Consider the following 21,935-nt stretch of genomic DNA (forward strand, 5'->3'; position numbering starts at 1 on the left):
GCCAAGCCCCTGATCCCATTATCCCCTCTAGGGCGTGACAAATGCCTGTGACGGGCCTGCCAGGCTCCCAAGGACCGCAGGTTCTCCTGCACTCAGCCCCTGTTCTTGACCCCGGCTGGGCAGTGGACGCCTTGGTCCTGATGCCACGGGGTTCTTATGTTTCCCTAAAGATGCTCCACACGGCAGAGCAGCACCAAAGTCCCCAAGTAAGAGTGGCACCTAATGGTGTCACACAGATGTCCATCCACGCCTGTCCCCTTCAGGATGGGGCAAAGCAAGTCTCTGCGGAAGGCGAGTGGGGACATGCCCGGCCAGGCTGTGCTGCTTGGCTGAGGTGGTCACTTAGGGACCTACTGGCACCCTTGTCCCAGCCCCACGGCCACCTCTGGCCCTTGGATCCAGGAGCCCTAGGTCAGGGCACACGGCAGGGGGCTCCTGAGGCACCTGGAGGGGGATCCTTGAGGACGGGCTGAGGCAGGAGCTGCGGGCAGAAAGGGGTGCCCACACCCCCTTCCCAAATCGGAGCCTCCCTCCCTGACTCCCTCTGTGTCTGCCGTTTTCCAGGAAAAAGCCCTCACAATGGCTGAGTCAGCGGGTTGAGGTGGCATCACCCAGTGGCTCCATGGGATGAGCCTGCTGCTTCCAGGGCCCGGCGGGGCCTGCCCAAGGGCCCCAGCCTGGCCAGGCTCCCGTTACCCGCCCTGCTGTGTGGCTGCCTGGCACCTGCCTGGGCCTCTCACTCTCCTCACCCGCCCCACCCTCTAGCCCAAACAGCACCTCATGCCCAGCCCAGCCTCTCTCCAGTTCCATAGATGCCAACCCTTCCTGGCCCTGGGTGTGAGTGGGGGTGGCCAGAAGACGTGAATGGAATCCCAGGACCACACTTTTTGGCTGTGTGGCCTGGGGTGAGTCCTCTTCCTTCTCTGAGCCTCACTTTCCTTGTGTGTGAGATGCAAGTCAGCATCCCCACCAGACCATGCTGTTCAAAGTATCAGGTGCCAGGTGCAGGGGGCCGCACCTGTAATCCTAGTGACTTGGGAGACCGAGAGAGGAGGATCACAGCTTGAGGCCAGTCTGTGCAATTTAGTGAGCAATTTAGTTTTTTTGGGGGGTGTGGGTACCGGGGATTGAACTCAGGGGCACTTGACCACTGAGCCACATCCCCAGCCCTATTTTGTATTTTATTTAGAGACAGGGTCTCACTGAGTTGCTTAGCCCCTCACTTTTGCTGAGGCTGGCTTTGAACTTGAGATCCTCCTACCTCAGTCTCCTAAGCTGCCAGGAGATCCTATTTTAAAAATAAAAAGGGCTGAGGATGTAGCTCTGGGGCAGAGCACCCCTGGGTCCATCCAGTACTGAAAAGAAAAAAGAAAAGATATTAAAAGCCCAGCTCAGAGCCTGGCCTAAGAAGGAATTTGGGAAACAGCTCTCACAGGATCCCAGTAGGTGGGTTCCTGCCCAGCAAACCTGTTTTCCGGGGCCCATGGGGAAGGAGGAAGCCAGCGGAGGATCTTTGGCTCAGCTGTCTACCATTAATCAGCATGCAATTATTAAGCACCGCATGCAACTCTGCTTGTTCACTGGGGAAATGGAGCTCACTGAAGCCGGCCCTGGCCGCTGGCTTGGGTACCAGGTCGGGGTCCTGGCATTCATGAAGTCTGAGGTGTGAGTGCCTGAGGTCTGGCCCTGGGACAATCTGGCTGTCAAAGAGGCTGGGTGGGTGAGGCCACCCTGGGAAGGACATTGATGTGCCACCTGCAGGCTGGGAGGCCCGACCCTCTTCGGGCAGTGCCAGGTGCTGGCTCCCGGCCAAGGAGCCCATCCTAGGGGCTTAGCGTCCACACCCAGGTCTGGTCTTAGCACGTCACCCCTGCCCCAGAAGGCCCTTCTAGTTTGTTTTGGGCTGAGAGGAATTAAGGAAATTGTTGCAGTCATTAGCAGCTCAGCCAGCACCGTCCAGGACTGGCAAGGGGCTGGGAGGCAGGACCGGCGGGCCTGGCACTCGGGGATTGCCCAGCAGATGCCTGGCAAAGAGGGAGGAGGGTGAGTGGGGCACTGAATCAGGGAGTGAATCGGTGAGTAAGTCAGTGGATTAGCGAATGCGTACACCGTCACCCCCGTCACCCATGGGCACACACAAGCCTGCCACCATTCCCAGCCATTTACTTGTGTGGATTCACCAAACCCCACAAAGGAGGCGATATTATTTTCTCCCTCTCACAGAGAAGGGACAGGAGGCACAGAGAATCGAAGTCGTGTGTCCAAAGCCGCACAGCTGGGGAGTGACTTGAGTTGGGACGGAACTCAGGCCAGCTGGCTCCAGAGTCTCTGGGTCCCAACGGGGATCACAGCTTCAGCTCCAGGAGGAGGAGACATGGAAGAGGGGACGGGAAGAGGGGCTCCTCTGTTGCCCTTGAGCCTGGACCCTTCAGACTGCACAGTGATCATCTGCCTGTTCTGCATGTCCGCGCACTGGCGGGCTCATCCACGCTCGGGGTGCTGCCTTCAGGGTTGGGGAGGGCTGGGATTAAGAAGATTCTATCCTGGCCTACCAGAGTTCACCCTTCAGGGCTGGGTCCAGGTGCTGCCTCCTCCAGGAAGCCTGCCCTGGCTTTCTCTGCAGGGAGCCCCTAGCTCAGCCCTGCTCCCCGCAGCCAGGCGGTGCTTCTGTCTTGGAGCACTGTGGGTGCTCCGCAGGTGCTTGATGAGCATCCCTTTCTGCTGCGCCTCCTCCTGGCTCTCTGGCCCGTCCTCTCCTCGCCCCTCTGGCCTCCTGATCCCACCGATGGAGTGGAAACTCCCAGGCACTGGTTCCAGCCAGGGGCCACGGTCAGCAGGGCTGGGATTCACCCCTGCCCCTGCCTCGGGAAGGAGGGAACTGGGCCCGCCCTAGCTCAGCCGCCAGAAGCAGCCTCTTCCTTCCCTGGCTGAATGTTTGTTTTCAAATTCCTGAGGCCCGAGTCACCCCTCCCCGTGTGTCCGCTGGCCCTGGGCTGCCTCCACTTCTTCCTTCCTTGCTTGACCAGGCTGGTCTGCCTTGGGGCACCAGGCCAGGCCTCTGCTCCCCACTCCCCACCCACTGGGGCCAGAGCCTGGGGCTGATGGGTGGGAAGCCCCAGAGATTGGTGAAACACAGGACGGGGCACCACGGGAGCCCTCCACCCCTCTGGATGCAGCATGGAAGAGCCCCCATGTTGGCTCTTCAGGAAGAAGCACAGGCTCCCAGGAGCCCCAGGCTGCTAACCAGAACTAGTTATCTTCAGGTTTGGGTTAGCTGGGTTCGGGGAGCCCTAAGGGGTGCCCACCCTGAGCAGGCCTGGTCCTCACAGGTCAGACCTGATGCAAACTCTTCTTAGCTGGGAGTCTTGAACAAGAAGGGTGATGGGTTCAGACTTGACCTTGTGCATCAGAATCACCCAGGGACTCTGATAAAAACACAAGACTCCTGAGCCCATTTTCTGAGACGCTGACTCCGTGGGTCGAGTGGAACCTGGATTTTAGCATGCTTCCCTGGAGACTCTGATGCAAGAGGTCTGACCTGCTGCAAGACAGTACCTGGAAGCTTGACTAAGACAAGGCCAGGGGAGATGAACGGGGTTCTGAACGGCGCACACATGACTCACTGGAACTGCACGGTCCAGTTTGGTAGGCATCAACCACCTGCGGCTGATGAATTTAAATTAATTAAAATGAAATAAAATTAAAGTCAGTTCCTCATTTGCATTAGCTACAGTTCAAGGGCTTAATAGCCCCGTGTAGCTAAGGGCCACCCTATTGTGCAGAGCAGATCCAGAACGGGCCACCCATCTGTCACTCCATTCACAGAAAGTTCTCTGGGCAGCACTGTTCTAGAATGTTAGCTCCACAAAGGAAGAGATATTTGTTTTGTTCCTCTCTGTGTCCACAGTATCTGGCACAGTGTCCAAAACACAGTTGGGGATCGATATTTTTTGTTTCTTTGCTTTATTGTGGTAAACTACACACAGCATAAACAAAGACAAAAGTCCAAATCAGCACACCTGGCCTACGAGCTGCCGCTGTAACCCTCTGAAAGCTTCAGTTCTGAGACTTTAAGTAGATTCATGCTGTGGTGCGGCCTTCACCTGTGGGGAACTTTTTCACCTTCCCTAAACTGAGCCTCTGACCCGTTGAACACTCCCCATCCCTAATTGAGACTCTGACAGTTAAACACTCCCTGTCAGTCAATATTTTTCAAGTAAATAAACTACTTCAGTCAGGTCTCTGTTCTTCTCTGGGCCTCAGCTTCCTCATCTGCAAAATGGGTACCATTCCAGTTCCCACCTCACCAGAGTCCAGGTATCTCCCCCACTTCATGCAGTGAGTGCCCCTAGGGAAGTCACCTGGGGCTCCCTCCAGGGTCACACACCTCTCTGTTCTCTGAACTCTGCAACGACCATGATCCAAGTCCATGGAAAGAGACCCCTGCCGACCGGAATCACACAGGTGTGCGAGGGGCCTGGGCTCTGAACCACAGCTGACCCCTGGGTCCAGCCAGGCGGGTTGCCCTCTCCTGGGACTCTGATTGCCCCAGATGGGAGGGAAGCTGGAAGGAGCCCTTACACAGAGGCCATGGTCCAGATGGGAGGCTGAGGCCCAGTAACACAGGGAGCCCACAGCTGAGCCAGGACTCAAAGCAGAAATCCTGATCTCACTGTTTCCAGACATCACCTGGCACACACGGGAGACACCAGGCCACAGAAGGTGGACGAATGGATGGGCCTTGCCCATGAGCCCACCATGCCGGGGAGGAAACGGGCTCAGGGGGATAAGCGAGGCGCTTGGTCAATGTTTACGGTGCAGTGTCAGGGGGCAGGGTGTGCTGGGCGGCAGCTCTGAACTTGCAGGACTTTTAATTTCTGCCCCAAAGGGACAGTCAGAATGGTTTCTTAGCCTGGACAGGAAGTTGTCATGGCGGAGTAGAAAGAAAGAGAAGCCACCTCCTGACATCACCGGGGAGGAAGGAATTTCTTTGGCTTTGGATTCAGACAGGCTCAGATCTGTCTCCGGACCTGAGACAAAGCCTGGATCTCACTAAGCTATTGTTCCTTCTAAGCCAGGGACCCCTCTGAGACACTGTAAGAGCTGTGGGCTCCTGTCAGTGTGAGCTGGTAAATGTTTAACAACCCCCTTCTGAAAGGAAAAAGAAGAAAGGAAAAGCGCCTGGTCACAAAATCCATACAAATGTAGCAGTCTTCTCTGCCTGAGCAGCAAAAGCCAGCCCGGGCACAGGGCTTGGTGCCAGCTGAGTCCCAGGAGAGGGCAACCCGCCTGGCTGGACCCAGGGGTCAGCTGTGGTTCAGAGCCCAGGCCCCTCGCACACCTGCGTGACTCCGGTCGGCAGGGGTCTCTTTCCATGGACTTGGATCATGGTCGTTGCAGAGTTCAGAGGACAGGGAGGTGTGGGACCCTGGAGGGAGCCCCGGGAGACTTCCCTGGGGGACACTCGCTTGGTGCAGTGAGCTCAGGGCGCCTCTCCCCTCCCGATGCCTTGCCTTCCCCATCTGTCAAGTGGGTGCTGACGGTTCCTGCCACCAGGCAGTGGCCAGGGTGGAATGAGTCACTTCCACGCTCCAAGGCAGAAATGAAGGGACCAGGTGGGGACCTAGGAAGGTCTTAAGGTCATACTTCCCACCCCTAACTGGGGCATCTTGGGGGCCCCAAGGGGCAGAAAGGAGCATCCATCGGCTGTTGGGGGAGCCTCATCCCTCTCCCGACCTTGGGCTCCTGGTCAGCTCATCCTCTGCTCACCAGCAGAGGCGCTCATGGAGCCCTTGCCCTTCCCTCTTGGCCACGTTTAGAAGCCAAGCAGAGGTGGGTGGAGTGGCGAGGCGCTGGGACCGTCTGCCCAGGCCTGCCTTGCCCCCACCTTGCTGATCCCCCCACCCGTTTACCTGCACTTGGCAACTGGCGCTGTGGGCCGGGAAGGGATTTCCCTCTGCCAGCAGACACCATCGTCCTGTCCCCACCAGAGCCCTGGCGTGACCTGCATATGCAAGGGGGTACAGCTTTGGCTGCAGGGTGCCAGGTTATGTGCCTCTCCTCAGCTGTGGCCCTCAGACACAAGGCACCAAGGGCCTGGATCTCAGGAGGTGGGGGTTGCCTTGAGGAGAGTCCTTCTCACTCAGGGAGGGGAACCTGCATTCAGGCCAAAGGTTCTAGAATTTCTTCCAAAGGAGGCAAGAACCCAGTGAAGGATCACAGCAGGAAGGCCCTCAGTGGCCAAGACAAGCCTTCAGTTACAAAGACAGGGACACTAGGGCCTAGGAGGGCAAAGGTCATGTTCACAGTCACTAGAGGACCCAGAGCTGGGACTTGGACCCCGCCCCTAACACTGCGGCCAAGGAGCTGGAGGTGGGAGACGGGCAAGAACATGGCTGTGCAGGGGCCAGAGGTGACCGACCCGCCAGGGTCTGCCTTTCCCTGGGGGTGCCTCATGCCATGCTGGGTGACCATCTCAGGGAAGGAGTCACTACTCCCTGAGGAAGCAGACCTCCCTGCTACACCTAGGGGACCCCCATCTGCCCAGCTTTGTCCCTAATTCCCTTGTCAGGCTGTGGTCCCCTTGGACCTGTCTCTAGTTGCAGGATGAGTGATTTGGATCGGACCAATGTTCGGTTTTGGATTTTTCCCACCCACCCCCTTTTAATATTTATTCTTAAGTTTTAGGTGGACACAACGTCTTTATTTCACGTATGTGGTGCTGAGGATCGAACCCAGGGCCTCGTTGCATGCTAGGCGCGCTCCCCCACTGAGCCACAACCCCAGCCCCCCTCCCCCCCGCACACACTTTTTAAGCTTTTTTTTTTTTTTTTTTTTTTTGCAATGCTGGGGATCAAACCCAGGGCCCTGAGTAGTGAAGCAGGTGGTGTACCGCTGAGATTTGGCCTTGGCCTGGGCCGTCTCTTAAAACTTATTTTAAGGTGAAGAGCTTTAGTATCCGAGGTGCCTAGTACAGGAAACAGACCCAGAGGGCAGAGGAGTGTGGCCCTGGAGCTGCGCAGACCCCAGGCCCCCAGGAGCAGGCTGGGGGCTGGTGGCAGGGGTCCAGGCCATGTCCTCAGCCTCCCACCACTGCAGACTCCTGCCAGCCGGGAGGAGATGGGGAGAGTGACAGATAAATCAAGAAAGAGGGAGGGGAGGAAAGGGCGGCGCCAAAGAGAACATGGGAGGGTGAGATGGAGAAGGATGGGGGGAGGACACATGTTTCCACTCAAAGTTCTTTTTTGTTTAAAATAAAACCGACCCAACCATTTCTGCTGCTGACGCTTGGCCAGAGCCCAGGCCTCAGGAGGAGCATGACCGCGACCTTCTGGCCCCCTGCCTGGAAACTCGAGTCATTGCTGAGTGGACAGCTCTTGGCCACTTCTGACAAGGCGCCTTGTCCCTTTCTGAGGGTCCCAGCAGAGAGCCCTGAGCGGGCAGGGCCCCTGAGGCCACTCCCAGATGCCTCCTGGGGCTGCCCAAGGCCATTCCAGGCTGGAGGCCAGGGGTTGGGGGTCAGGCAGGGGACTGAAGCCCTAGGTGGGACAGGCTTAGACTCAGCTTTAACTTAGGGTCCCATCAGCAGCCACCCACATCCAGACTGCCCTGGGCACTGCAGCCCTAGGCCCTGGGCACTTGGCTAAGAGTGAGACGCACTGTCCTGGGGACTTTGCAGGTGTCAGGGGAGGACGCTCTGGCAGGTGCAGGGTGGGCCATGTCTCTGGCTTTCTCCGAGACCCTCACCTGCACACACTAGCCCTGGCCTAGGCCCCAGGCTCATAGGCAAGACCAAGCGAGTCAGAGCGACTGCCATCTGTCGTCTGTCTGTCCCATGTATGCTGGGCCTATGCTGCCACAGGCCTCCTCTCATGGATCCTCAAACCCGCCAGGCTGGAGCCATCACAAGTCCCACTGACAGATGGTGACACTGAGGCTCAAGGTTAGAACACCTGCCTGATCCCACAACAACCAGGATGTGGGATGGACGCCAGGTTTGCTCACACCCAGGGTGGTGGGGAGCTCCCAGGGTTTGTCCCCCACCCCACGGGCGCATCCCAGGGCCCAGGAGGGAACACAGCTCATCCCTCAGGCCCCGACTGCCATCCCTTCCGGAGCAGAGAGGGGCAGGGCAGAGAACAGCTGATCCCCGGGTTTTGTTCTTGGTACAAAGGCGCCGGATCCAGGCTTAGCGATGAATGGCCTGGGGGCCCACAGCCCCCTCCCTCGGCAGGCGACAGGCCCAGCCCCTGCCTGCTTCCCACAGCCCTGAGCTCCCTGCTTCCCATTCAGACCCCAGCTCAGCGGCCCACAGGGGAATTCAAGGCAGGCAGATCTGAGGGGATTAAAGAGGCTGCAAGGGGCTGGGGGCAGGTTGATGTGGGGTGGGGGCAAGCACCTGGGACTCTCATTTTCCAAGGAGCAACTCTGTTGGGCACATGATGATCAAATATGCAGTACAGGTGATCCGACTTGAGCTCCCTAATCCAGAAATCCCAAATCTGAAAATTTTGAGTGCCAACATATGCTCAATTGATTTCAAATTCTGGAGCATTCTGGATTTCGAGATTAGGGATGTTCAACTGGTGAAGTCTGTGCAAATGTTCCCAAATTGGAACTATTTCTGATTCTGAGCATTTCAGACAAGGGATACTACCTACCTGTGATGGGAAATGGAAGACCAGAGAGCGCAAGGGACTGCACAGCAAGTCAGAGACCGAACAAGTCCAGGTGGCCCAGCTCCAAGTCAAAGCTTCTTTTCCTGAAGGAGTTCCTTGTGCTTCAGACACCCCCTCCTGTGGCCTCTTCCCAGGGAGGAAGAGAAAAGGCACACAAAGGAAGGAGAGACAGGAGAGAGAGGGTTCCTGGGGCAAGAGCCTCTCCTGGCCTGTTGAGGGGCAGGGGGCAGGGACACAGGAGTGATACAAGCTCTGCCCTTGGCCAATGCCTGACTGCTGGAAGAGTCTGGGACTGGCAGGGGTCCCCAATGGAACAGAACTCCTGAAAGAGGAAAGACAGAAGCCCAGGTTTCCCCACCCAGAGCCTCCAAGCCAGTGTAAGGAGAGGGCCCCGGTCCTCACTGACCTGAGGCTCTGGGTGCTTGTAGAGGACAGAGGGCAGCATGATGGGAGCTGGCCCTACTGAGCCTTAAGGAGGTGTGAAGCCTTCTCTGGGCCTCAACCCCCCTCCGGGGCCCCAGAGCCCGAGGGTCCCCCCATTCCTTCAGGGGACGTGCTCTCCACAGCTGAGGGTGAACCGCTCACTGAACGGCTCCTCAGGTCAGCTGGGCTGGTCTGAGCTCTGGCCTCCCTTCCTCCATCCAGCCCAGTCCTGAGCGCCTGTCACCCTCCCCACATTACAGACGAGGAACCTGAGGTTTGGAGAGGCCTCGTCCAAGGTCACACAGCTTGTAAAGGTCACAGAGCCGTATGACTCTCTGTGGCTCTCTTCTCTCAGGTCACCAGATCCAGACTCTGGGTTGGGACTCTGAAGGCCAGGCCAGAGGCAGGCAGCTGTGGAACCCTGGGCCCTGGTGAGGGGGCTCCCTCCTGCCTGATGCCAAGGTGGCAGAGCTAGGAAGGTGCCTACCTGCCCCCCAGTCCCAGGCACAGTGCCACAGCACCCCCAGGAATGCCGCTGCATTCCTGTGGCAGGGGTGTGGCTGCCCAGGGCTCTGTTTGCCTGGGGCCTGGCCTGTTGCTAAGCAAAGCCTAGCTCCCGGCGCTGAGTCAGCAGGTTGGGTGCCCGTCACTCCCAGCCGGCCGACCATCACCAGGAAGGTGGTGGCAGGAGCTAGAAAGGAAGTTCCATTTCCCTTGGAGGAGGAAGGAGCACCGTGGGGTTTAAACCTGGGGGCAGAGCCTAGGAGTAGCAGGGAAGGCTGGCGCCGATGTCTGGGTGGGAGGGAAGACATCCGGCCTTGAGGGGGTGGGGGTAGCGTATTCCAGGGTCAGGGTGCAGGGCTGGGGGAGAAGCAGGTGCCCTGTACCACCTGTGTGCCAGGCGCCGTGCTGGCTGCAGCAGCCCGAGCTCTTATCTCACATAATAAAACTGACTCACTCCTTATCCTCGATTTCACAAATGGAGAAACTGAGGTGCAGTCGGCGGGTAAAGGGCAGATGGCCTGTGACCATGCTAGGACTCCTGCCTCAACCCATCAGGCCCAGGGACATGAGCCTGGCCAATCCCCTCCTTTCCTGGGCCTCGCTTCCCACCCTGGCTGGGCTCAACCCAGGTCTCTCCAAACCCTGTGAAAGCCAGAGGGGAGGTCCCAAGATCTCCTTCTTAGTGGGGTTTGCTCAAGTGGCTTCCCCTAGATGGCTTCTGCCCTCAGGTCGCCTTTGATCTCCCCGCAGAGCCTCAACCTCAGGATCCCTTTATCTTTATGGACAGTGCCCAGGCCTGCCACCCCAGGCTGGCGTCTGGACAGTAAATAGCGGCACACCCAGGAGAAACAGTATGGGGCCAAGGGCCAGGGAGCTGGGACTTCTTCGGGGTGTGGGATGTTGGCTCCCTGAGGAGGGTTCTGCTGCCTTGGGGGCTGCCTTGGGACAGAATTGGCAGGATGTCGGTGCTGGGTGCCTGGGTGCGGCAGACGGGGTGGGACAGGGGAGGGCTCGCCAGTCAAGAGCCTGGGAGTTTCGATGGCTGGTTTTGGTGGTTTTGATAAGAGAACCAAGGGGTGGGCAGAGTCCATGGGAGACAGGGTGGCCGGGGCGGGAGGGGCAGTGGGTGTCACTCCCAGGCCACTGAGCCCTTTGTGTTCGACTGCCCAGGCCAGGGCAGAGGCCCTACTGCCCTCTCAGGACAGATGGGATTTATTTGGGGGGAGTCAGGGGTGAAAGCAGATGCCCTCTCCTGAAATGCCCACCCGGGAGCTGGCGGGCTGGGGTGGCCCAATGTGGAAGCTGGCCTCCGCCCTGGGATGTCCCTGCTCTGGTGCAGAAGCCACAGCCCCTAACCAGGGTGGCTCCAATCTGTCCAGGGCACATGCTCCATTCCTGGAAGATTCCCTTCCTCTGGGGGAGGAACTGTCACCCTTTCCTCTAGGGGAGCTCCCAGTCGGAGGGCAGAGGCCAGCATGGAGGTAAGGAGGCAGGACTGGCCCAGATCCCCACCCTCCAGGATCAGCCTGGAGTCAGACCTTGGGACATGGCCAGCTGCCCTGGCTGGGGTGGGGGTCTCCCTTAGACGGGCCTGAGGCACATTTTCAGACTGTGACGGGAGGCTGCAAAACAGTCATTACCAGCGCCCCTGCAGCCAGGCGAGTCGGGAGGGTGGATTACAGGGCTGGAGGGCAGGAGGCCCTCCCTCCTCCCCACCCTGCCCACCGCACACACCCAGACGCAGACACACACCTGTGCACACATGCCCACCAGCAGACAAGCAAACTTCTTCACCACCGTGCGCCTCAGTTTCTTCATCTGTAAACAAGGATTATAATAGTATGCACGAGGGCTGGGGGTGGGGTGGCTCAGTGGCAGAGCATCTGCCCATCACGCTCATGGCTCTGGGTTCCATTCCCAGCATCGAAAAAAAAAAAGCATGCACAGTACACAGTGTCTGCATATACCAGCGCCTCCTCCACACCCTGTTCCGTTGCACTGGGACACTCAGGCATGAACACATATGTGACCTCACAACTCACCTGGGCTCGAACATGACCATGTGGCCCTCCTCAGGGCACCCCGTACTCACAGGCAGTATGCATACATAAAGTTGAAGGCCAGACCCAGAGGGAGCCCTGACTCCGCCAGCCACACCCCATCTCTGGGGTGGACCCCCAGGTAATACAGGCCTTTCTGCAGGCTCAGGGACCCTCATGCCATATCTCCCAGGGAAAGGCCAATCTGGCTGAGGGAGAATGAGTGTGAATCACACAGATGAAGCTTCAAATGCAGTCTGGGGCTGGGTGAAGCTTGTCTAGCAGGTGTGAGGTCCTGGGAAAGAAAGAGAAGAAAGAGAAGAAAGAGAAGAAAGAGAGAAAGAGAGAGAGAAATAGAGAAAGAGAGAAAGAAAGAAGGAAGGAAGGAAGACAACACTGAATCAGTTTCCTCATCTGTAAAATCAGGGAAATGAAGGTAGGCGTTGTGACGCACTTCTGTAATCCCAGAGACTTGGCTAAGGCAGGAAGATCAAAAGTTTGTGGACAGCCTCAGCAACTAAGTGAGATCCTGTCTTAACATAGAAAAATAAAAAGGGCTGGGATGTACTTGGTGGGAAAGCACCGCTGGGATCAATTCCTGGTACTAAAAGAAAAAAAGGGAAATGAATTTTTTTTAAATACCTTCATTTTATCTATTTAGTTTTATGTGGTGCTAAGGATCGAACAGGAGTGATGGTCTTTATCAAGTGTGATTTGTGTTAAATGTGTGGAATGTAGTACATGCTTAATACATGCTGGGTGGATTGGCTTGAGTAGGCAGAAACCTATCCGGAATGTGGAAGGAGAGATAATTATCAGGTGCATTCAACAAACCTGTTATGTTCCAGACCCTGAGCTAGGCATTGGAGCCCAAGATTAAAAACAAAGAAAAAACAAACCAAACCAAACCCTGTTCTCTCCCTTCCCTGAAGGTGCTCACAGGAGAGGTGTCAACAGCCAGTTTCCAGGCAGTATGAGGAGCTCGGTTGACACAGGACACGGGAAGGAGAGAGAGGCCACTTGCCAGGGGTGATGGTAGTCAAGTGACTTTCCCTCTTTGATTTGGTTTCCTTAAAATGAGCATGAAATATCCACCTCACTGGACTGTAGTCCAAGTTCAGAGGCTCAAGCACGCTAAGCAGGAGGGATGATGATTCTGGCATGGCTGCTCCCTGGGAGGTGGACTCTGGGCTCTTTTCTCCCCTTCTGAGCCTGTGTGGAGAAGGGCCTCAGGGTCTGGGGCAAGGATCTGTTTTCCATGGCAGAGCGTGCAGGAACCTAGTCCTTGCCAGGCAAGGTGGTGCACGCCTGTAATCCCAGTGGCTTGGGAGCTGGGATAGGAGGATTGCAAATTCAGAGCCAGCCTCAGCAAAAGTGAGGTGCTAAGCAGCTCAGTGAGACCCTGTCTCTAAATAACATGCAAAATAGGGCTGGGGGGGCTGGGGATGTGGCTCAAGCGGTAGCACGCTCGCCTGGCATGCATGCGGCCTGGGTTCGATCCTCAGCACCACATACAAACAAAGATGTTGTGTCCGCCGAAAACTAAAAAAGAAATATTAAAAATTCTCTCTCTCTCCCTCCCTCCCTCTCTCACTCTATCTTTAAAAAAAAAATAGGGCTGGGGATGTGGCTCAGTGGTCGAGTGCCCCTGAGTTCAATCCGCAGTACCTGCCTCCCCCCCAAAAAAAGGAAAGAATCCATCCCTGTAGACATCAGATCTCAGGAGCAAGGTGAGGAACCATAAAGGAGCCCTGGGATGCTCTTGTCCTGGGAGGGACACGGCCAACCATGTCCAGCTTAGATTTGGGCATTTCTAGTGACCACAGGCTTGGGGAAGTAGCAGAGATGTACGGACCCTTAGCAGCACCTAGTCTGATTAGAGAGGCACAACCCCCTGCCCCAGGGAGCACCGGGTATGGGTGAGGCACTAAGGCAAGTCACCTGCATGGCCTAAGTTTTCAGAACGTCGGAGCTGGGAGGCCCCTTAGAGATGTCTCTTGAGTGTCCAGCAGCTTGACCCGGAAAGAACCACCGAGCATCCCAGGTGAAACTGTCCCCGGATAGGAGGTGACTTTTAGCTGCAAGGCCCTCTGCCAGCCTAATTTTCTCCTTTGTAAATAGGGACAAAAGTAACCGGTCCTCACAGGGTTGGTATGAAGACAAAATATGATGGACGTGAAGCGTGCAGCCCCTGCTCCGCCGGGAAGAAGCCAGGTCCAGGATAAATTATTTTTGCCAGGAAGCACCAGCGGGGCCGCCCGGCGCGGTGGCAGGTGCTGAAGGCTTTCTGGAGGAAGTGACTTTAAAGGGTGGGTGATGGATCCGGGGAGGTGGGTCGGAGAGAGGCGGGCCGGCCGGGTGGTCGCGACCGAGGGGAGGAGCGTGCCAAGATCGGCCAGGTGCGCAGCGGGAGCTTCCTGCGCCCCGCAGCGCCCGCCCACCCGCCCGCGGTCGCCGCCCCCAGGGCTGCCCCGGTTTCCATGGTGACGGAGGCCGCCGCTCCGCAGGCCCCGACCCCTTTTACGAGGCGCAGAGGCGGTTCCCCGCCGCGGGAAGGAGGCTCGGGCCCCGCCGTAAACCGCACGCGGCGACCCTCAAAGGCGGCACCTGCAGGGTCGGAAGCCCGGGCTGCCCCGGTGCGAGACGCGGCGGGCGGCGGGGGAGGGCAGGGCGGGGGAGGGGCGCTTCCGGCCCGCCCACCCTGGGCTGGCGCGACCTGCGGCCGGGGCAGGTGGGCCGCCCTGCGGGGGACCGGAGTTCCGATCCCTACTCCCTCCCCCGGCCGGGTGTCCCTCCCCAGGTCCCCTCCGGTCCGCTCCATTGTCCTGCCTGCCTTTCCCTGTCCTTCCTCCGGGTCCCGCCGCTTCTCCACGTGGCCCGGGCTCCCTCCTGGGCCCATCTGGGTTTTCCAGCATTCCCCTTCCCTGGGTGTGTCTTCTCGCTCGCTCGGCCTTTGTCGCTCTCTGCCTGTCTCTTGTCTCTCAGCGGCAGGAAGAGCAGAGGGGCGGTGGTGGGGAGAGTATGCCCTTGGGAGAGGGGAATGGTGGCTCTAGGCAGGGGCTTCCAGGGCGGCTGTCTGGGCCCCCAGCCGTCCTGGGCGTTGGCTAGGTCCCTCTAAAAGAATCAGGAAATAAGACTGGGGGCTGGATATCATCTCAAATTATGTCTATATTTTTGAACAGGTCAATGATGACTATGGGGGAAAGTGCAAACAGGGGCATAGGAAGACTGGACAGTAAAATAGTCCACACCCATCTGCCAGCAGGAAAGCCCCCAGTTTCCCCCACACTGGCACACACAAGGTCCTTAGAGCAGCAGGACTGTGCCCAGGTTTTCCTGCCCTCTTTCAAGGATGCAGCACAATGGATGCTGGAGGTCACAGAAAACTCTAATGTGGGTTCCTGTACACACAGATACACATACCTACCCAGGCCTGCGGAGGTGACCTTAGGGGGCCTGGCCAGGAAACATGTGAATGGCAGCAAGACTGGACAAGTGGTTTGCAGCATGATGGATGGGCTGGTGGACAGATGGATGGATGGGCTGGTGGACAGACAAACAGAGCAGCCAGGAGGTGACTACCTGGCAGGGCAGGGCTGTCTGGGAAGTGATGGATGGGCCCAGGGGGAAGGAAGGAAGTTTGGATGGATAGATGGACAGACTGACAGATGAGGGAGACAGATGAGAGGTTGGGGGATGGATGGGTGGGGGTCTGGTAGAGTGATGAGAGACCCTGCTGAGAAAGGGGACAGGGGCTTGCTGGGATGTGACAGAGATGAAGGGTCAGGGATGAGGATGGACTGCTCACCACTGGGCTGGCCCAGGCAGATCACATACAGCTGGACTAGTGCAGGGTTCCCCGGGGATGCGCTGATGGAGAGAGATGGACAGATAGAAACATGACAAGAAGGAGGAGCAGGGTGGGGGTGGGGTGGGAGGAGAGAGCCCTAGATCTGTCCCCAAATGATCCCTGAGATCTGGTCATTAGGAAAGTGCATGTTTCAGGATTGTTGCTTGTGGACACAGGAGTGAGTGTGCATGGGCAGATGTGTGTGCACATGCACGGGTGTGTGCCCAGGCATATGAGGGTGCTTCTGTGGCTGGGTTCACAGCACTTCCCAGAGGGTTGTGTAGGCTTGGAGCTTGCAGGCCTGGTGATCAGGCCCTGGCGTGTGGGGACCTTCTCATCCAGCTGGGCTGAATGTGGTCCTGGTGGGTTTCTCCAGGAAGCATAGCAGGAAGGGGACCTGGGACAGATTTCCTGATGTATGGGGACTTTCTAGTGCTCTATAGGGGCAGGTTTTGGGGGGGGGCGGTTCTCAGAGGCAGGGCAGCTTCCTTCCGCCTTCCGCCTTCCTTTCAACCTCTACCTAGGCTTGCAGCAGAACTGTCCGGACTCAGGAAGCGGGTGGCACCTGGCAGGTGCTGTGCCAGCCTGAGGCCCCCTAGCATGATGTCAGTGATAAAAATAATCACAGCTGACATTTAGGGAGGACCTGGCATGTGTCCCAAGACATGCCATAGTTTCTCATGCTTTTATGTCTCCCCAACAAGGTGGGCATTGGATTACTTTCACCTGCACTTGCTGGAGGAAAAAACAAACTCAGAACTTTTTTTTTAAATTTTTATTTTTGGTACCGGGATTGAACTTAGGGGCACTCAACCACTGAGCCTCATCCCCAGCCCTATTTTGTATTTTATTTAGAGACAGGGTCTCACCAAATTGCTTAGTGCCTCACTTTTGCTGAGACTGGTTTTGAACTCGCGATCCTCCTGTCTCAGCCTCCTGAACCTCTGGGATTACAGTGAGCCACCATGCCCAGCCCAAACTCAGAACTTTGAAGTGCATCACCAGAGTCTCACAGCAAGTGGTGGCCCTGGGAAGCCAGAGATGTGTCCTTGGTCCTTGGCCAACCATGTCTCAGTCTTCATCCCCACATTTGCTCAAGGGACCCCAGGTGTTAGGGAGGGGACCAGGGGAGACAGAAGATGGCAGTGAGCTCAGGAGGCCATGATTGTGACAATGGGAGCCAGGGGAGCTGCTAAACTGGTTTTAGAACCTGGCTTTGCCACCTATTTGTGCAACCTTGAGCAGGTTACCTCTCCGGGGTGAGCCTCAGTTTCCCAGTCTGTGAAATGAGGAACGTGCTACTCACAGGGGGTGTCGTGAGGATGAGATAAGATAATGTAGGGTAAGTAGGGGCATATCACATCAGAAGGCCCCACAGCCACAATGGGAAGAGTGGAGGATTCTGGGACTTGGGAAAGGCCACTTTTGGAGCCTCCTCCACCCCCCCACCTTCCACCCCCTTTGTTGGCCCCACCTTTGCAGCAGTGGGAATACCCCACTAGTTATTCTCCCCAGAGTTTATCCGGGGCCTCTAGACAGGATGCCAAGCTTTGTACTTGGAATATGGTAAACCATGCAGACTTCACACCTCTTTAAAATGATGAGCTACTGATCAGGAAGTAAGGCAGGCAGGGAGCACAGGGTGGGGGAGGGGTCCTGTGTCCTGTTGCTGTTTTAAATAGGATGGGCAGGAAAAGTGTCACAGATGGGCTAAACCTCTAACAGGGCTCTGAAAGAGGAGAGGGAGTCAGCCCTCCCCCTTGGGGTGGGGGTGAAGGCAGGGTAAAGGCAGAGAGACAGTCATTGCAAGAGGTGAGGGGGGGTCAGGATTGCTCTATTTCTGTGTTACAAATTTCCTTATTCCCAAGATTGTGGGGAAGCACCTTCCAGAGAGCTGACAGCCTTTAAGGGCTGCAGTGGGGACAGAGAAATAAATAACTGAGAAGGTGAGCGGAACAGAAGCCAGGTTTCTAGTGTTCACATTAGCTCTTTCACCTCCAGCAAATCCCTTCTCCAGAACTTGGATTCACTTCATCTCCTAAGGTTCTGAATATGGTCAGGTGGAGGTGAGGCATGGAGAATCCAATCGACTTCAGAGCCAGGTGTATTTTTTTTTTGGGGGGGGGTGGAATTGAATACTCAGGAGCAGTTGACCACTGAGCCACATCCCCAGCCCTACTTTGTATTTTATTTAGAGTCAGGGTCTCACTTGGTTGCTTAGCACCTTGCTGTTGTTGCTGAGGCTGGTTTTGAACCCTAGATCCTCCTGTCTCAGCCTCCCCAGCCACTGGGATTATAGGAGTCTGCCCAGTGGCTGTTTGTTTATTTATTTATTTTGGGGGCCAGGGATTGAACCCAGGGCATTGTGCATGTGAGGCAAGCGCTCTACCAACTAAGCTATATCCCTGGCCCTGTTTTTTTTGGTTTTTTGTTGTTGTTGTTGTTTTGTTTTTTTAAACATTTATTTTGTAGTTGTAGGTGGACACAATACCTTTATTTTACATTTATGTGGTGCTGTGGATTGAACCCAGGGTCTCACTCACGCAACCTAGGCGAGCACTCTTCCTCTGAGCCACAACCCCAGTCCCCAAAACCAGATTTTGAAGACACTTTTTTTTTCTTTTTCTTTTTTTTAAATATTTATTTTTAGTTTTTCGGTGGACACAACACCTTTATTTTATTTGTATGTGGTACTGAGGATCGAACCCAGCACCCCACGCATGCCAGGGGAGCGCATTACTGCTTGAGCCACATCCCCAGCCCCTTGAAGACACTTTTGCCCTTTCAGTTTCCTGACCTTGAGCTCCCAACTTCTCAGAACTTCAGTGGTTGCATCAGTAGTTCAAATGGGGGCAGAGTCGTCCTCCCACCCCCAGCACTTGTGCGCATGGATGAGGTGAGGCTGAAGTACCCTGGGCCCAGAGCCTGGCACCTAGTCAGGCTCAACAAGTGGCCACTGCTTTTGCTCTGATTTTTTTAAAACACCTGGCTGCAGACCAGACACTCAGAGGCTGGGGAAAGGCCTGGGGTCCGGGTGGACAGGGAGGGAGTGGAAGCCTAAGCTGAGTTGGAAGGGGAGGGGGATGTGGCTGGATGGGGAAAGGAAGGCCGAGCGGAATGAGGGGCGCTGGCCAGGAGCCTGGACTGGAGGAGGGGACTAAGAAGCCCGGCGGGGGCTGGGGCTGTAGCTCCGCGGCGGAGCGCTCACCTAGCATGTGTGAGGCACTGGGTTCGGTCCAATACCACGTAAAAACAAACAAATAAGGGCATTCTGTCCACCTACGACTACAAAAAAGATAAGTGCCCATCAAGAGGTGGGCAGCCGGCGCCCCCGAGACCCTGGGGGTGGTGCCTGGCTGCGGGTCCGGCGGAGGCCCCGCCCCTCCCGGAGGCCCCGCCCACTCGGGCCCCGCGGGCAGGATTTGCCCAGAACCCACTTCAAAGGGGCCCAGGAAGCGCTAGCGAGCCTCAGAGGAAGCGGCGGAGCCTCTAATCCAGCGCAGGGGTGGGGGAAGCCCCGCAATTACCGAGGGGTTTCCTCCCGCGCCCCCCCAATCCTGGAACATTTAAAGTTCCCTGCATCCTCACCTCATACCGCCTCATCTCTGGGAGTGGGGACCCCACGGTGCTGAGCAAAGCTTTTATTCAGCAAAACCTCACCTGGAAAGTGGAGCAACCAGTGCCCACCTCTTGCGGGGGTAATGAGAAAAGGGGTTCAGCGCAGAACCGTTGTGAGCACTTCCCAAGTGTTGGCTGCAGCGACAGAATTTTGCTGCTGCAATTGCGGAATGTGTTCTTTTGAACACAAAAGTCGCCGCGTGCGCGCGCAAACTGCAAACGTTTGCTGAGCACCTAACCGTGTGTTAGGCACCACTGGGGCTGGCAAGATGGAGGAAAGGGAGCCTCTGTTCCTCCAGGAGCTCCCTGCCTGAAGGGGAGGGAGTTATAAGATACTATGGGAGCAGAATTTGTTGCAGGATGAAGCTATTTATTTGGCCCCAGGGAGCCCAGTTGGCTTTTCAGAAGTGACTTTTGATTGTAAAAGCAGCAATAGCTAAGATTTAATGCAATCACTGAGTGCCAGACACTGTGCTAACTAAGCGCATTAGATACATGATCTCCTGTAATCCTAGCAGCATCCCTGGAGGGTGGAAACCATTTTTATCTTGCCCATTTTACAGACTATGCAGCTGAGGTCACACAATTGGTTACATGGTAGAATTCAGGTCTGCTGGACCCTCCACCCATCCGTCCACTTGCCAAGACTATCTTGGGTGCACAATATAGACCAGACACTCTCCTACACTATGGGGCTCCATCCTCCTGTGCTCCACCAAAGCAGGTCAGGAAGAATGAGTGGGAGCTGCTCAGATGGAAAGAGGATCCAGGGAGAGGGTACAGCTTGGACAATGGCATTCAAGCATGAAAGCACATGATGTGTTCAAAAGGAGCAGGCAGACCTGGCTCTGGGGCAAGACACACTTAACCCTCTAGTGCCATCTCTGTGGTGTACGAGTCATGTAACTTCAAGTGAGTTGGTTCTCTTCTCTGAGCCCCACTTTTTCCAAAATGGGGTCAATATTAGGTTTTCCTCTAGGGCTGCTGGGAGGATTAAATGAGTTCCCATAGATGGAGTGGCTTGGCATACAGCAGACCTTTGAGAAACATGGATTGAAGTAAGTGGAGGAAACTGATTCAAAATGTCATCATCGAAGGTGAGCATCTACCCAGTGAGGCACTATTCTGACTAGTGCCAGGAATGCAGAGGGCTGGGAGATTCATCCCCTGCCTCCAGGGATCTTCACAGTTGAGTCAGGGATAACGTTCAGTTCAGAGGCTCGAGAAGGCAAAGAAAAATTCACTTGGCTGAGACTAGAGTCCTGACTGGCATGCAGCCTGTGGCTCAGGGGCAGGCATGATCCCTGGGGTTTCTCTGAAGAGGTGATCCCTAGACTGTAGAGTGGGCAGGGGGCGGCCATTTGGGTTCTGTAGAATTCAGAGACAGTGGACAAAAGAGATGCTCACAAGGGTGTGTGCTGGATCCAGACTAGAATCCCAGCTACAACTTTCACCAGCAAGGTTGCTTCTTGGCAAAACCGATACAGTAACAGTGCCCACCTCTTAGGGGTAATGAGAACCAAGGGGTTCAGTGTGGGAGAAGTGCTGAGAACCAGGCCTGCTGCGCAGTAAGCACTTTATAAGTTTTGGCTGCAGTCATCTTTTCTGATAGTGTCTGGCTCTTGGCCAAAGGCAGGCGCAGATCAAAGGTGGGGTGGGTGAAACCAAGGCTCCAGCGCTCAGCCTGCTAATCTGTTTGTGCCCAGCCAAGTCCTAGCAGAGGTGAGCACCTGCAGGGGCAGATGAGGCAGGCACTCTCCTCTCCTTCTCTGTCTCTCTCTTTCGCACATACATACGCTCAGATTCTACCTGCCTGTAGCAAAGCTTTGCCCGCTGCAGTGGCTCTTAGGCCCTGAGGGCTCTTCGGGGCCTTTATAGGTAATTCCATCTCCATTAGAGCTGATTATGTCACAGTAAATACCACATTTCCATGCCGCTTTATAAGACTCACTGGAGAACTTTCCTCCTTAGCATCCAGTCACCCAGAGCCAGAGACTGACTTGGGACAGGAAAAGAAGAAGGCTGAGTTAACAAGTGGGTGACTAAGGGCCAGGGAGCTTCCCCCACCCCACACCCTCCTGCCACCTCACATATCTTCCTTCCCACAGGCTCATGTCACAGGCTGTTAAGTGAGCACCATTCAGTACCAACACATACTGCTGGGCACACAAGCCACAGCCATGGGGACCTGCCTGACACCAGCATGGGTGGGTCCAGGCTTTGGGGGGCTGGACACATCCAACACATAGAACCTGCAAATGGCATGTAACACATGTACAAGCAGGGTCTTTTTTTTTTTTAATGTGGTGTTGGGGATCGAACCCAGTGCCTCACACATGCTAGGTGATTGCTCTACCTCTGAGCTATAACCCCAGCCCATACAAGCAGGATCTTACAAACAACTCCTATGAAGTCTTCCATAAGCCAGTGTCCCCAGCCCAGTAAACATGCAGAACACTCACCATACCACACATATTACGCACACGCACGTGCCCGTGCACGTACCCTGTGCACATCGCATGAACCACCCTCTCCAGATGGGACTTCCTTTTGCTGAACCACATGTATCAGTAATGACGGCTGAGATTGAACTGGCGCTTTCTGACATCCCGCCTGTGTGGCTTACACACATGACCTTATCTGATCTTCACAGTCACTCTCCCAGATAGGCTTCCCAAAGAGCAGACTGAGGCTCAGAGAGCAGAGATAGCCTTTCCAAGCCTGAGTACTCAATCATTGTGTGCATGACACACTCACACAACACATTTAGAACAAACCCTCTCACACGATACGTACATCAGCACCCATATCCACATGCACACC

Source organism: Marmota monax, unplaced genomic scaffold (genome assembly GCF_021218885.2).
Source record: "Marmota monax isolate L192 unplaced genomic scaffold, Marmota_monax_Labrador192_F-V1.1 WCK01_AAM20220418_F8-fsc00008, whole genome shotgun sequence".
Lineage (NCBI taxonomy): Eukaryota > Metazoa > Chordata > Mammalia > Rodentia > Sciuridae > Marmota > Marmota monax.